Source organism: Rutidosis leptorrhynchoides, chromosome 8 (assembly GCF_046630445.1).
Source record: "Rutidosis leptorrhynchoides isolate AG116_Rl617_1_P2 chromosome 8, CSIRO_AGI_Rlap_v1, whole genome shotgun sequence".
Classification (NCBI taxonomy): Eukaryota; Viridiplantae; Streptophyta; class Magnoliopsida; order Asterales; family Asteraceae; genus Rutidosis; species Rutidosis leptorrhynchoides.
Genome location: NC_092340.1, coordinates 176,345,890 through 176,362,565, shown reverse-complemented (window position 1 = coordinate 176,362,565; position 16,676 = coordinate 176,345,890). Strand labels below are relative to the sequence as shown.

Here is a 16,676-nt window from a genome sequence, read left to right as displayed (position 1 = left end):
CAACCAAGAACAATAATCAATTTGTCACAAATACTGCTGCTACTAGCCTTCTGTTATTTAGTTCGAACTCCACAGGTTTCTATTCGAATTGCAGCAGCTATTATTTTTTTTTCTCGAATAAAATAACATGGTGATGAAAAGTTAATGAATGATGTTACCAACTAAAGGCTCATATTCATGTTTTTCTTTTCCCTTTATGGCAGACAAATTACTAAAGGTTAAACCCCACAAGGAATGATAACCTCCAGCTGTATTTATTAAGTCACGATATTGCGGTATCTGCTACCTGTCTATTTCTTTTGGAGAACCGGAGATCCCACATTTGTATCCCGTTTACCCTAATTGATACAGAATCGTAATTAAATATGGGTCGAATAATTTGTTGGGCTATTATTACTAGACCTGCTAATGGGCCATCGAAAACCCACCTACTGTTCTGGTTCATCGAATTATTTTTTTTTATGAAGGGAAGACCTGAAACCGTTTGAGTTTAGAAAACATGCTAATTAAGAAAAAGAAATTGATTGGGTACATAATTTATTGTTGGGCCGAAATAAAAAAAAATTGGGCCGAGTAAGATATGAATTCAGTTAGGCTGTGTTCATTGAGCTGTGAGTTAAATGGGTTTCACAAAGAACCAAAATAATTAAGTTAAATATAAGAGGGTTACGAATTTAAACAGAAATAAAGTTATAGTTGAACGGTTGGGTGTGGTTTGTGTTAAGCGAGTGGTCTTGGGTTCGAGCCCGGGCATGGGCACTTATTCTTCTTGGAAGCTTTTCATTTAAGGTAGTATTATTGTTATTATTATTATTATTATTATTATTATTATCATTTTACTATTATTGTTGTTATTATTAGTATTACAATTATTATTATTATCATTACTAATACAAGTATTAATTATCATGTAAGATTATAGTTAAAATTATTATTACTATTATTATTATTATAAAGTATTAAGTATTATTATCAAAATTATCATTTTCATTATCGTTATTAATAAACTTATCTTTTTATTAAAAACTTCTATTATTATTAAAAGTATCATTCATACTAAAATTATTATTTTGTTATCATTAAAAATTATCATTTTCTTTATTAACATTTTCATTATTAAAAAGTAACATTTTTATTATTATTATTATTATTATTATTATTATTATTATTATTATTATTATTATTATTATTATTATTATTATTATTATTATTATTATTATTATTATTATTATTATTATTAATGTCCTTAACTTAGTATTGTTACAATTATTAATTTTTGCGAACATAAGATATTTATATAAAAATATATTTATGTATACTAACATTACATAATATTATATTTTAACTAATATAATATTATTCATATTGATATAACGTTAATTAAATCATATATCAAATAAGTATTATGATATATTATAAGTATTAATAAAATTATATATGAATATTAATCTTAATACATAACTAAATATATATATATTTGTTCGATTACAATTATGTGTGTTAATATATATATAAATAATATAGGTTCGTGAATCCGAGGCCAACCCTGCATTTGTTCGATGTCGTCATATGTATTTTTACTACAAAATACAGTATTGTGAGTTTCATTTGCCTTTTTACCCTTTATATTTTTGGGCTGAGAATACATGCGCAATTTTTATAAAAGTTTTACGAAATAGACACAAGTAATTGAAACTACATTATATGGGTGAATGATCGAAGCCGAATATGCCCCTTTTGCTTGGTAACCTAAGAATTAGTAAACCGATCTACTAATTAACGTGAATCCTAAAGATAGATCTATTGGGCCTAACGAACCCCATCCAAAGTACCGAATGCTTTAGTACTTCGATGTTGTTTTATCATGTCCGAAGGATTTCCCGGAACTATTGGGGATATTCTTATATGCATCTTGTTAATGTCGATTACGAGGTGTTCACCATATGAATGATTTTTGTCTCTATGCATGGGACGTATATTTAAGAGAACTGGAAATGAAATTCTTGTGGTCTATTAAAATGATGGAAATGATTATTTATGTTAAACTAATGAACTCACCAACCTTTTAGTTGACACATGAAAGCATGTTTATTCTCAGGTATTAAAGAAATCTTCCGTTGTGCATTTGCTCATTTTAAAGATATTACTTGGAGTCATTCATGGCATATTTCAAAAGACGTTGCATTCAAGTTGGTGAGTTCATCAAGATTATTATTAAGTCAATTATAGTTGAACGTATTATGAAATGGTATGCATGCCATCAACTTTCGATGAAAAGAAAATTTGTCTTTTAGAAACGAATGCAATGTTTGTAAAATGTATCATATAGAGATCAAATACCTCGCGATGTAATCATATGTTATTGTATTCGTCCTTATGGATTAGGACATGTCATCTCATGTGGTATCAGAGCGGTGATCCTAGTTAACCAGGTCCTGCATTAGTGTGTCTAACTGATAGTTATTTAGATGCATTAGTGAGTCTGGACTTTGACCGTGTATGTATGTCAAAAGTTTTGCTTATCATTTCTAGTCGGAAATCATCTGCTTATCATCCTTAGGAAATTACCTGCTTATCATTCTTAGTCTAGACATGTCTTACTGCCTCTATTGCATAGAGTGTGTATAGATAAATTCATATCTTAGCGTATCTGTTATTGTTACCTTTGCCTGACAGCTACAGTAGATTCCTCCGTAACTTAAGGAATTTTAGTATTATATATGCATATGTAAATTATGTATTGCAGGGTACTAATCTACATCCTATAATCTATTTCTTATCGAAAAATCAATTCTCTAATCGTACGAGATAGATCGCTCAACCAGTTCGAATTCCTCGAATCCCGATAGCTATTCCGATATGGATTTCCACACAAGCTCCGGCCACAGTATAATCGGAATGGATCAACTAATTAGTCATCTTCAGTTCTGGATGAATTGGGAATGAGTTAGTAGTCGACTTAATCAATGGAAATGAGAAGAAGGCGATCCTTTCCATCAATCAAATCCACTACTTGGCGAAAAATCTGAAGCACTTACCGGCAAACCTGTTCGAAACACCATTTTCTCTCTCATTCCCAGAGTATCTCGCCACGACTATATCATAACTCAGATTCTAAACCTTATTCATCCGCTCGTTCCGACAGACAATCATCCCAGAATAATAGAAGAAGTCAACGAACTTCGCGCTCGAGTAATCAATTTGAAAAACGTGGTGCAAAACCTACCAGCTTTAACAACAGCACCGGCGACACCACTACCACCAACAACCCAAGTTTCAACATCACACACCTTAACATCTCATTCTGTACCTCGAGCATAATCATCAATCTGCGAATCGTTCTACATCATTTATCTTCGTTTGACCTGGCGATTATGTAATCTCTAATGTTTTAGAGATTATATATTCTTGTTCTAACGGTAAATCAAATGAGTTTAATATCATATTGATTCATTAAATCCATGATTACATCTGAAGAAAATATATATGTATATATATTTTCATAAAGATTGTAATTAAAAAATTCTTTCGTACAAACTGTTAATGGTGAAAATATTTTAACAGGTAGGTAATACCCGAGGAATATTTAGATTTCACATTAATAATTCACATTGTACATTCTTTGAATCTGATTCAATGGTCATTTACTATCCTACTCACAACCACAGTTATACATATCCGTTCACCATAGAATAACCATTTTCATTCAATTTCATATCTGGATTTTGATCTATCAGAATCCAACAAGTGGCATAATCAAGAAAAAATTGGACAAAATAAAATTTGTTAGAAACAAACGAATTAACTATGAGAAATTCTATTAAGAATCCACGCTAACAAAATCCTAGCTAACTGTTCCTAGCTAACTGTTAATTCCGTATTACCTTTTATTTATCGCAATTTATTTATCTCATTTTATTTATCGCAATTTTAATTCTCGCAATTTTATTTATCGTCATTTAATTTCTGTTATTTATTTTATGCACTTTAAATATCGGGACACGTATAAAAGGTTTTGACATATCATATCGACGCATCTATATATATTATTCGGAATAACAATAGACACTCTATATGCAGTAATGATCGAGTTCTCTATACAGGTTTGAGGTTGATTCTACAATAATATATATATACTTTGAGTTGTGATCGAGTCTGAGACATGTATACGGGTCACGATACGTATTAATTAATTCGAATATTATATATTAAACTATATATGAATTATTGGACTGTTAACTGTGGACTGTCGACTGGGGACTAATAACATTGGATAATTAAAATGAATTAAAATACTGATTATAACATATGAAACTAAATAATTCTTCAAGTTTGCCACTTGATCTCATCTTAAACCTCATTTGTATCTTGACGATTACAATCACCGTTCAAACCTTTCACGAATCTTAAAAATACCTCAATCGTGAGAATGAACCGACCGCACTTCATCTACGGAAGGAAAGATTAATGCGTATAGTCATGCACCTGAAAACCCTCGGAAACTGAGTAAACGTTTAACACGTAGCCGTGCAAATTCCTTAGTATTATTATTACCCAAAATAACTTGATCATCCCTTTCAAAGTAGCAAATTTTGTCACAGCTCCAGCAAGTCAACTTTGACTTTTCGTTCGAAACAACTTTATCATAACCTGGATATATATGCGTACTCTTTTATTGTTACCGGGGAACCTTTTATATTCCACCATACTACCATCAGCGTTTAATCATCTAAAAACACAATTCTCTTGAAACCACCTTAGATTGATAACCGATGATTCAAATATGATAGCATTAAATGCAAAGGAAACATCAAAATCGTAGATGGTCTAAACGGTCAAAAGTTTAATAATAAAGAATGGAATGTTGGGAATGCTCGATAGAAAATTTGGTACTGAAAAGCGGATTGAGCTAACCCTGAAGGAGACAAAGGACAAATACAAGGACCAAACTCTATAATCAAAGAATCCAGGTAATTCTGGATCCGATGAAATCTTTAGAGAATATCTTGCTCCGAAGTCATTTTAAAATCTTGCGAAAAATCTTTATTCATCAACCTTCGAACTTAGAAATTCCAAAATATCATCATAAATATCTTCGATATTTCTGAGAAAATTTTCATAAATATTCTTGTCCGAAATTATATACCTCTTTGTGCTATCTGTATTCCATTATATTGGAAACTTCTGTAAAATTTAAGTAAAAATTATGAATGAATTGTGGAGAAGTGTTGGGAACTGATGCATGAGTTAGTATAATATAATGCACTTGATCAACGTGATTATATTACCATAAGTCATGCTGAGTTTCTAATGGGACGTAATGATTCACAAATCATAACGTCATTATGTGCCATATTACATAACTCTTTCACTCTACTTAACTTCTGAACATATCAAGAAGGTATATTCTTGGTAGTTCTATTCTCAGTGATTCAGGTAATTTGACAAATTAAATCGTGCGATTTCGTTCTTTCTTGTTTAGAACATTAAGTTCATTCGAAATTCCATACTTACAAATTCTGGATCGTTACTCGCTTTACTAGAGGTCGAGAGGATAATAAAAAGGCAAAGAGATCCAAAATATAAGAGAAAATATAAAGCCCAATAACAACACGGAGGTTACAAATCGTGGATATTAATACGAATAGCAATATAAAGACACGGTAGAATTAAGAATAGTATCACCCCAAGGTAATAGTAGAAGTAAATAGATTTTTTCTGGTGGAAGATTGAAAAGTGTCATACCCCGTCCTAATCCATCTGGGCGAAGTCACCAACATCTGGTCCCATTGCGATGATCGACTCTATATAATGTCTTTGAAATGAGCAAATGCACAGCGGAAAATTTCTTTCATACCTGAGAATAAACATGCTTTCAAGTGTCAACCAAAAGGTTGGTGAGTTCATAAGTTTAACATAAACAGTAAAATTCATCATTTTAATAGACCACAAGATTTAAATGATGCATAGTACAAATGGGCCCGAATCCTATACCCACCTGTAATGTACATGCGATATCTTTTAAATATAGTACACATTTCTCGTGTACGAAATCCTTTTTTTCATAAATCTTAGTAACCGTACACATATCTTGTGCACAAAAATAACATACACATAACATGTGTATAAAATCATTCTCTCGATACATAACATTCACTTTTCATTTCATTCATAGTTTGACTTGGTAACCGACCTTAACATATAATGCGCATAAATAATATCCCCAAAACAGAACATCTCGTATGTATAATAATCATATAAAATTCGAAGTACTAAACACCACGCCCACTAGCTCTTCCGTCTAGTGAACATTCTGGGTAGGGGTGTTAAACCCGGTAGCTACCTTTAGGATTCGCGTCAATTAGGCGTGCACTAATTCTCAAAATTAGTTATGTTCCCTAATTCTTAGGTTACCAAGCAATAATAATCAGGGGAATAATATTCATATCAATTGTGGCAATTATCACGTCCACTTAATTTAATGGTGGCAATTATCACGTCCACATAATTCATTCGAGGAATGTTTTGCTTGTGTCTATCTCGTCAAACATTTATAAAAGCATTTCATGTATTCGCAGTTCAAAATGTATTTCAAAAGCATTTAATAAAGCAGTTGTAAAAGTAGCGCATGTATTCTCAGTCCCAAAAATGTAAAGAGTAAAAGGGAATCAAATGAACTCACTATATTTTATTTTGTAGTAAAAATACATATGGCGAAATTGAACAATGCAGGGTTGGCCTCGGATTCACGAACCTATATCATTTATATCTATTAACACACATAATTGTAATGGAGCAAATTTATATATAAATATATATATATATATATATATATATATATATATATATATATATATATATATATTATTTTAGAATTTTAATAATTTATGTGTTATATTAAAATAGTAAGTTAGGTATATTTATATTATTCATTTTAAATAACTAATTAGTATTTACTATTACTATAGTAAGTTTATTACTATAAATACTCATTAAAATATTTCAATATTACTAATAACAATATAATAACAATACTTAATAATGATAATGATAAATAATAATGTTAAAAATGATAATAATAATATTGTTAAGAATAATGATTTTAATAAAAATGATAGTTTTTAATAATAATAATAATAATAATAATAATAATAATAATAGTTTTTATTAATAATAATAATAATAATAATAATAATAATAATAATAATAATAATAATAATAATAATAATAATAATAATAATAATAATAATAATAATAATAATAATAATAATAACAATAATAAATACTACCTTATAGAATGAGCTTCCTAAAAACAGATTGTCACAGACAGGGCTCAAACCTCTGACCTCTCGCTCACCAGCAAACACCTCAAACCATTCTTCTACTTATGTTTTTCTGTTATTTTTAAGATTTACATCGTTTTATCTAAATTTCCAGTTTTCATCATTTCATCCTAATTACAGAATCACTTCCATCATCTATCATCTCCACATAACCTCATTGCTATATGGCCCAACACCCCAATAAACTCGGCCCAACAGAGATCATACATGGATTTCGTTCCCTCACCCAACCATATATTTGGCCCGCCTATAAACTAACACACGGCAGTCCAAGTTAGGTTTACGGCCCAACAGAAAATTGAAATAGATCCCGACCCAATGTTTACAGCTTCTAGTGTTGATTAAAAAATTTTACGCCTTAGCCTGGTTTCGAACTCAAGACTACTCGTCTATCAAGCACCGACTAAACCACTGAACCATTAGCATGTTTTGATTTTAACTCGCGTTTCTAATCATTTATACAGTATGAATTGTTCACCATCTTCATTTATCATCATATCACTTAATCATCATCTTACTTGACATCATAATTATCAAATCCTAATTATAATCTAAATCGTAAATCATAACTATGATCATCCCTAATGCTCATCCCAACTCCTTATTATTTTCAACAGAGTTTTTCATCACCAACGTCTTGGTCACGTACAGGAGAGAGAGAAGGAGAGAGATAGTAGGATGCTCGATTAACAGAAGGAGACAGCAGCAGCTAGAAATTTTGGTTTAAAGTAGAAAATGTTATACGGTTGATAGGTGACGGTTGATATGGTGAGGATGGTGTTTTGTGATGTAGATCGTGGATTTGGTGGTGATAGGTGTGTGAAGGATGGCATTTAAATGGTAGGAGATTCATGATGGATAGAGAGATGAAGAAGGTGGTGATGGTGGTAATTCAAGGGTGATCGGTGGTGGTGGTGATGGTAGTAGTAGCAATAGGCAACAACGTACAATGGAATGTTTGAGTGGGTTCGTGGTGTTGTGTTGTTCCTCAAACGACAGGAAACAATAACATATAACAAGTGGTGATTCATGTAACAATAATGATAATATGATGTTTGTTATCGAAGGTGGTTTGATTGGTGGTTGTAGTGATAACCGGCGATGGTAGTTGTTCACGATAGTAGTGATGGCGGGTTACGTTGGTTGTAGTAAGGGTGGTGCTTGGACAGGTTATCGATGGAGAAGGAAGAAGTAAAAAGATTGAAGTGATCGATGCATATCTCTATGTATTATTTATGAGCTGTATACATATTATATATATAAATATAAGAGATGATTGATGATTGAAATCAAAAGGAATACAGTGATTAGAAATAGTAATCAAATAATTAAGCCGCCCTCAAATTTGGTAGGATTCTACCACAGTTTTTACGGGATGTGTCCATTGCTAAACAGTTAATATTTAAAAGTCTTCCTAAAAATCCCAAATTTTTAAATTAAACATATTTAATTATTTCACTCATTACCTGTTTGAAACCTGATCAAAAAGGTTCGAAAATTATTTATTTTCTGTTCCAATTTATATGTACGGAGTACAAAAACTTAGATTGAAATGGTAAAAAAAATATTTATCAAAACTATTATCTTTTTAATCAAATTTTGGAAAAACTTTTATTTTAAAACTTCTTATATATATATATATATATTAGTCCTATTTTAAAAATAATTAAACGTCAACCGAAAGTTACATACATTTACCATTTAAGCTCAAAGTTAATTATATTTAATATACACTATGTATATATATAAACAGTTGTAAGTAACAAAATTTACTACACAAATAAATATATATTAAATGACTAAATTAAATATTACAATATATATATACAAGAAATATACATATAAAATAATAGTTTTTATTTCAATGTATTTTATTGTACATATTTATTTATAACAATAAATGTATATAATAGTTTATTAATGTTCATGTTATTATATATATTATACATATATTTATATATACACATATTTATATATATCCACATATTTACAAGCAATGGTTCGTGAATCATCGGGAACAGTCTAAAGTCAATTGAATATATGAACATTGTTTCAAAATTTTCTAGACTCAACATTACATACTTTGCTTATCGTATCGAAATCATATAAAGATTAAGTATAAATTTATTCGGAAATTCTCGGGTCGTCACTAAAAGAAGGATGACAGAAATAATAATTAGGAAAATATCAAGGATTAGAACTGGATTAAGCATTTCACAATCTTTTTTATGAATGAACTAAAAAAGAAAGTATAGGAATGGTGAGAATAATAGAACGGAAGAGTTTAATTTATAATGGAAATATCCGACAGAGTAATCGAGACAGATAATCGCATTTAATTAAATAGATTTTATTCACCAAAGAATCAAATCTTTCAGATCTCGACGATTTTCTCTAAATCCCTTGAATTTCGGAAATCAACCATATCTACGTCAAAAGATATGACAAATCTTCATTTACTCATTTCACTCTTTTATGATAGCTTCATTCGTACTCTTCGAATAATCGAATTTTTTTATCCATAAGAGTCAATAATGATAAAACTCTATTTATTGACTCGTATTCGTCATGAAAAGATTTTTATGGTTAACCATGATGACCACATTCAAATTTCGGGACGAAATTTCTTTAACGGGTAGGTACTATGACAACCCGGAAATTTCTGACCAAATTTAAACCTAATCTCTATATGATTTCGACAGGATAAGCAAAGTTTGTATTGTAGAGTCTCAATAGTTCTTGAACTGTTTATATGAATACATTTAACCTTTGACCATTCCCGACGATTCACGAACAATTGTGTGTAAATAAATATGTATATATATATATATATATATATATATATATATATATATATATATATATATATATATATGAATACTATACATAAGTAATATTACGTATTGTTAAATATATAAAATGTATATATATTAAATATTCAATATATGTTGTTATACATTGAATAATTATTAGATATTACAAAATTAATAATATGTGATATTAATATATTAAATGTAACTACAAGTTAAGACGTAGTTGTTTTTAAAACAATATTATCACTTTCAGTATTAATATTAATATTACTATCATTATTTGTAAAACTATGATTATCAAAATAAAGAGTTGATATATAAAGATTATTATAAGAAAAATTAAAAGTATAATTTAGTTAAGATTTAAATATCCTTAGTTATTATTATTATTATTATTATTAAAAATTTCATTGTTTACATTGTTATTAACAATTATCATTATTCTCATTACTAATATTATTTATTCTTTATCATTATTTTTATAAGTATTATTATAAAAACTACCAGTTATATTATTAATACTAATATTATTATAATTATAATTATAATTCTAGTTATTAAAATGATTAGTATTATTATTAGTATCATTAATAAGATTACTATTATCATTTTTATTATTATCTTTATTATTATTAGTAGTAATATTATTATTAGTGTTATTAATAGTATTAATATATTAATACTTAATAATTATTAAAATATATAAATTATATATATATATATATATATATATATATATATATATAAAGAATATAATATTGATATATAAACATATATATATATACAGTCATACGCGTAATTTTTTTATTCAACATAGGATTCAGTTTTACATTGTCATCAACCTTTCAGCAATTTTGTTTGTTGCCTGTTAACAAAGTGGATTCCATCAGATACAATCTATACAGAAATTACCAAAATTAGTTAGCTATCCACTTCAGGTTTTATTTTTTTTTTAACTTTGTTTCTGTCCTTGGAGAATAAAATCTGTCGACTAATTGAATATACATCAAAGACTTTAAACAAGAATAGGGACACATTCAATCAACCTCACAACCTCATTATCAATCCACCTTTTCAGTTGTTGCTAATTGATTGCTTTTAAACACCCTTTAAACTTCTATCTCCGATTCACCTTTCTGGACGAAAGACCTCATCACCTAAGTCGTTGTTGCAGTCGTAAACCAACCTAAAGACCACCATGTTACCACCTTCGAACCATAAACAAACCACTTGGTACAATTGTCTTTCTTTTCCTGTAACAAACAATCATCCACAAGAACACCTTCATGATCTAGATCGAACACCATTCCCCCCATTCTTCAACTGAATACAATAATCACCCTACTTCACCACCTGCAAAACAATCGACAACCCTTTCTCTCTCTCATCAGCTCTCTCTCTCTATAATTCTTTCTGTATCTTCTTTGTCTAACCCATTTAAACCACCACAATCTTCACTAAACATATCTTGTGCTTCTTTCTTCTGTTTCTTCTGATTCTTCTGATTCGATTATCATCACCATCCCATCCAGTACCGTCGACAACTACAGCTATGTACGACCAAGAACAATCATCAATTTGTCACAAATACTGCTGCTACTAGCCTTCTGTTATTTGGTTCGAACTCCACAGGTTGCTATCCGAATTGCAGCAGCTATTATTTTTTTTTCTCGAATAAAGTAACATGGTGATGAGAAGTTAATGAATGATGTTACCAACTAAAGGCTCATGTGCGTATTTTTCTTTTCCCTTTATGGCAGACAAATTACTAAAGGTTAAACCCCACAAGGAATGATAACCTCCAGCTGTATTTATTAAGTCACGATATTGCAGTATCTGCTACCTGTCTATTTCCTTTGGAGAACCAGAGATCCCACATATGTATCCCATTTACCCTAATTGATACAGAATCATAATTAAATATGGGTCGAATAATTTGTTAGGCTATTATTACTAGACCTGCTAATGGGCCATCGAAAACCCACCGACTGTTCTGGTTCATCGAATTATTTTTTTTTATGAAGGGAAGACCTGAAACCGTTTGAGTTTAGAAAACATGCTAATTAAGAAAAAGAAATCGATTGGGTACATAATTTATTGTTTGGCCAAAATAAAAAAAAAATTGGGTCGAGTAAGATATGAATTCAGTTGGGCTGTGTTCATTGAGCTGTGAGTTAATGGGTTTCACAAAGAACCAAAATAATTAAGTTAAATATAAGAGGGTTACGAATTTAAACAGAAATAAAGTTATAGTTGAACGGTTGGGTGTGGTTTGTGTTAAGCGAGAGGTCTTGGGTTCGAGCCCGGGCAGGGGCACTTATTCTTCTTGGAAGCTTTTCATTTAAGGTAGTATTATTGTTATTATTATTATTATTAATATTATTATTATTATTTTACTATTATTGTTGTTATTATTAGTATTACAATTATTATTATTATCATTACTAACACAAGTATTAATTATCATGTAAGATTATAGTTAAAATTATTATTACTATTATTATTATTATAAAGTATTAAGTATTATTATCAAAATTATCATTTTCATTATCGTTATTAATAAACTTATCTTTTTATTAAAAACTACTATTATTATTAAAAGTATCATTCTTACTAAAATTATTATTTTGTTATCATTAAAAATTATCATTTTCTTTATTAACATTTTCATTATTAAAAAGTAACATTATTATTATTATTATTACTATTATTACTACTACTACTACTACTATTATTATTATTATTATTATAATTATTATTATTATTATTATTATTATTATTATTATTATTATTATTATTATTATTATTATTATTATTATTATTATTATTATTATTATTATTATTATTATTATTATTATTATTATTATTATCATTATTATTATTATTATTATTATTATTATTATTATTATTATTATTATTATTATTATTATTATTATTATTATTATTATTATTGTCCTTAACTTAGTATTGTTACAATTATTAATTTTTGCGAACATAAGATATTTATATAAAAATATATTTATATATACTAACATTACATAATATTATATTTTAACTAATATAATATTATTTATATTGATATAACGTTAATTAAATCATATATCAAATAAGTATTATGATATATTATAAGTATTAATAAAATTATATGTGAATATTAATCTTAATACATAACTAAATATATATATTTGTTCGATTACAATTATGTGTGTTAATATATATATATAAATGATATAGGTTCGTGAATCCGAGGCCAACCCTGCATTTGTTCAATGTCGTCATATGTATTTTTACTACAAAATACAGTATTGTGAGTTTCATTTGCCTTTTTACCCTTTATATTTTTGGGCTGAGAATACATGCGCAATTTTTATAAATGTTTTACAAAATAGACACAAGTAATTGAAACTACATTATATGGGTGAATGATAGAAGCCGAATATGCCCCTTTTTCTTGGTAACCTAAGAATTAGTAAACCGATCTACTAATTGACGCGAATCCTAAAGATTGATCTATTGGGCCTAACGAACCCCATCCAAAGTGTCGGATGCTTTAGTACTTCGATGTTGTTTTATCATGTCCGAAGGATTTCCCGAAATGATAGGGGATATTCTTATATGCATCTTGTTAATGTCGGTTACCAGGTGTTCACCATATGAATGATTTTTGTCTCTATGCATGGGACGTATATTTAAGAGAACTGGAAATGAAATTCTTCTGGCCTATTAAAATGATGGAAATGATTATTTATGTTAAACTAATGAACTCACCAACCTTTTGGTTGACACTTGAAAGCATGTTTATTCTCAGGTATTAAATAAATCTTCCGCTGTGCATTTGCTCATTTTAAAGATATTACTTGGAGTCATTCATGGCATATTTCAAAAGACGTTTCATTCAAGTCGTTGAATTCATCAAGATTATTATTAAGTCAATTATAGTTGAACGTATTATGAAATTGTATGCATGCCGTCAACTTTCGATGTAAAGAAAGTTTGTCTTTTAGAAACGAATGCAATGTTTGTAAAATGTATCATATAGAGGTCAAATACCTTACGATGTAATCATATGTTATTGTATTCGTCCTTATGGATTAGGACGGGTCGTCTCAAGCGTGATCAAACTAATCTGCTTATGGAGGTTGCTGGTTATATGGTTTTTATGCACTTGAGGTTGGGTTTACGGCCCGTCTCCGATTCAAGCACAGTCATGACCTGTTGCTCTTCAAAGTCGGGACATAGTGGCCATTGCAAAGACGGGTTCTGAGAAGACTATCGCTTATCCGGTTCCTGGATTTTTACATCTTAAAAGAGTCCACAAGAATCGTCAATTGGGTCCAGCTGTTCTGGTTCTATCACCCACTAGAGAATTGGCTTCACAAATACAAGTAGAAGAAGTCAATTTTGGAAAATCATCTAAGATACTATGCACGGTATGCCCTTTACAACTTTTTTCCTTTTTTTTGTATATTTCTGATCTACTATTCTTGTTGGGTAAATTTCTAGAGGTGGCAAGATGGTTCACCGTTAGGTTGGTTAATGGGTTTACACCGGTTTATGTTTAAAAAACCCAGAGCAACATATGTTTATCTGAGTATATTCACGATCAATTATTGTTTACAATAATCGGGTTATTGATTTAAGACATTCTAAGGGTTTTCATCTTATAGATTAAAGTTATTTTTTTGGTGTCTGTTTACCCATTATTTTAAGTTGATTTTTTTTTATCTAAGTGGAAATAGATCACTTATTTTCAATCGAATTGTTCGTAAGTAAATTGGGTTGACACTGTCACCACCGTTAAATGCTTTATTTGGTATTGCAGTTGCTGACTATCTACTTTTTCTTATTCTGTTTCGAAGTGCTTGTATAGAGGAGTACCAAAGGGCCCTTAACTAAGAGATCTAGACTGTGGCACTGATATTGTAGTTGCCACTCATGATCGGTTAAATAATATTTTGTAGATGAGAAGAATAATCCTTAGTCAGGTTACTTACTCAGTATTGGATGAGGCTGGCACAATGTTAGACATGGGGTTTGAACCTCAACTAAGGAAAATAGTTGATGCTATTTCTGCACGTCGTCAGACTCTTATGACACTGCCACGTAACCAAATGGGTTATAATCGCCATCGCTATTAACTGTATCTAATTATTTAAATTGGTCATCTGTATGTATCCTTTTACTTCACGTTGCTGCTAGATTATGTAATCGAGTGTTTGTATGGTTGCAGTGTATTGAGGTTTTAGCTCCAATGGAGAAACAAATACGGTTACAGCTGATCCTTCGATCTCAAGAACTGAGAGCGAAGATCATCATCTTTTGTTCAACTAAAAAGATGTGTGATTAACTATCTCGTAATTTGACTCGCCAATTTTCTGTCGCTGTAATTCATGGAGCTAAATCTCAGGGGGAGATTGATTATGTGTTGAATTATTTCCAGTACCTGTAGCAACTAATGTTGCTGCTCGGGGATTAGATAGTAAACATATCAGGTTTGAGATATTAAAGTTACTTTCATTCATTTCAGGCTTTGCTGTTCTCCAATAGGGAGTATACATTAATTACTATTACTATTACTAATATAACTAATAGACAAAATTTGTCTTATTAGTTATGAATAGTACTATTCATTTTTTCACTTTGTACAAACCTAACACCTAACTTTCATTAAAATACAAATCGAACCTCTCACTTTCTACATATATTTTGTCTATTAGTTATATTAGTAAATTATTATTTATCCCATCACTAACACCAAAAATACTGAATAATAACATTCACCACGCTTTACCGACTTGTACACTGCGCTCAAACAGTAGGACCCACATAGGCCACTACTATGCTAATTTTTTTTTCCTTTTTTTTTTGTCTCCAGCGATAAAAGAAACAACTTTCGTAAAAGGAACAACCCTTCAATGCTACCAAAAGATGTCGAAAACATTCTTTTTTACAAAATAGATCAACTAACTTTTTAAAAAAAACTCGAACGCTAAAAGAAGCAACTTTTACAAAAGGAACAACCCTTTAATGTTAGATGTCGAAATTTTTTTTTTTTACAAAATAGATTAAGACTTTTTTTTAACTCCCATTCAAAACGGAGCTCCCGGCGCGAAGCGAGGGCTCCACAACTAGTTATTGCTAATGTACTAATTCATTACAGGGTGGTTATCAATTATGACTTTCCTACGGGAGTCGAGGACTATGTGCATCAAATTGGAAGGACTGGGAGAGCAGGTTCAACTGGAGAGGCTTATACATATTTTGTTGAGCAAGATGCAAAACGTGCTTCATACCTCATCGGATTACTACATTAAGTTATTTGTGAATTTCTCGTCTGAAACACTGAATTTTTATTAAATTTGTATCTAGTTATTAGCTAAATTAAAGTTTTGTGTTATATAAACTTCCAATGAATTTGTAATTGTTTGTTCAATATTGCGTAATAATTAATCCACTATTTTTAGTAACCAACACCGGTTCGGACTTACCCGTGACTAAACTCAAGTAATTGAGAATTTGA

The 16,676-nt window shown here is 29.7% G+C and overlaps 1 pseudogene; it reads left to right on the top strand.

The window, feature by feature from the left end:
* The first annotated feature begins 8,469 nt into the window (after nucleotides 1-8,469).
* Nucleotides 8,470-16,470, top strand: LOC139863951 (ATP-dependent RNA helicase-like protein DB10; annotated as a pseudogene).
* The last annotated feature ends 206 nt before the right edge of the window (nucleotides 16,471-16,676 follow it).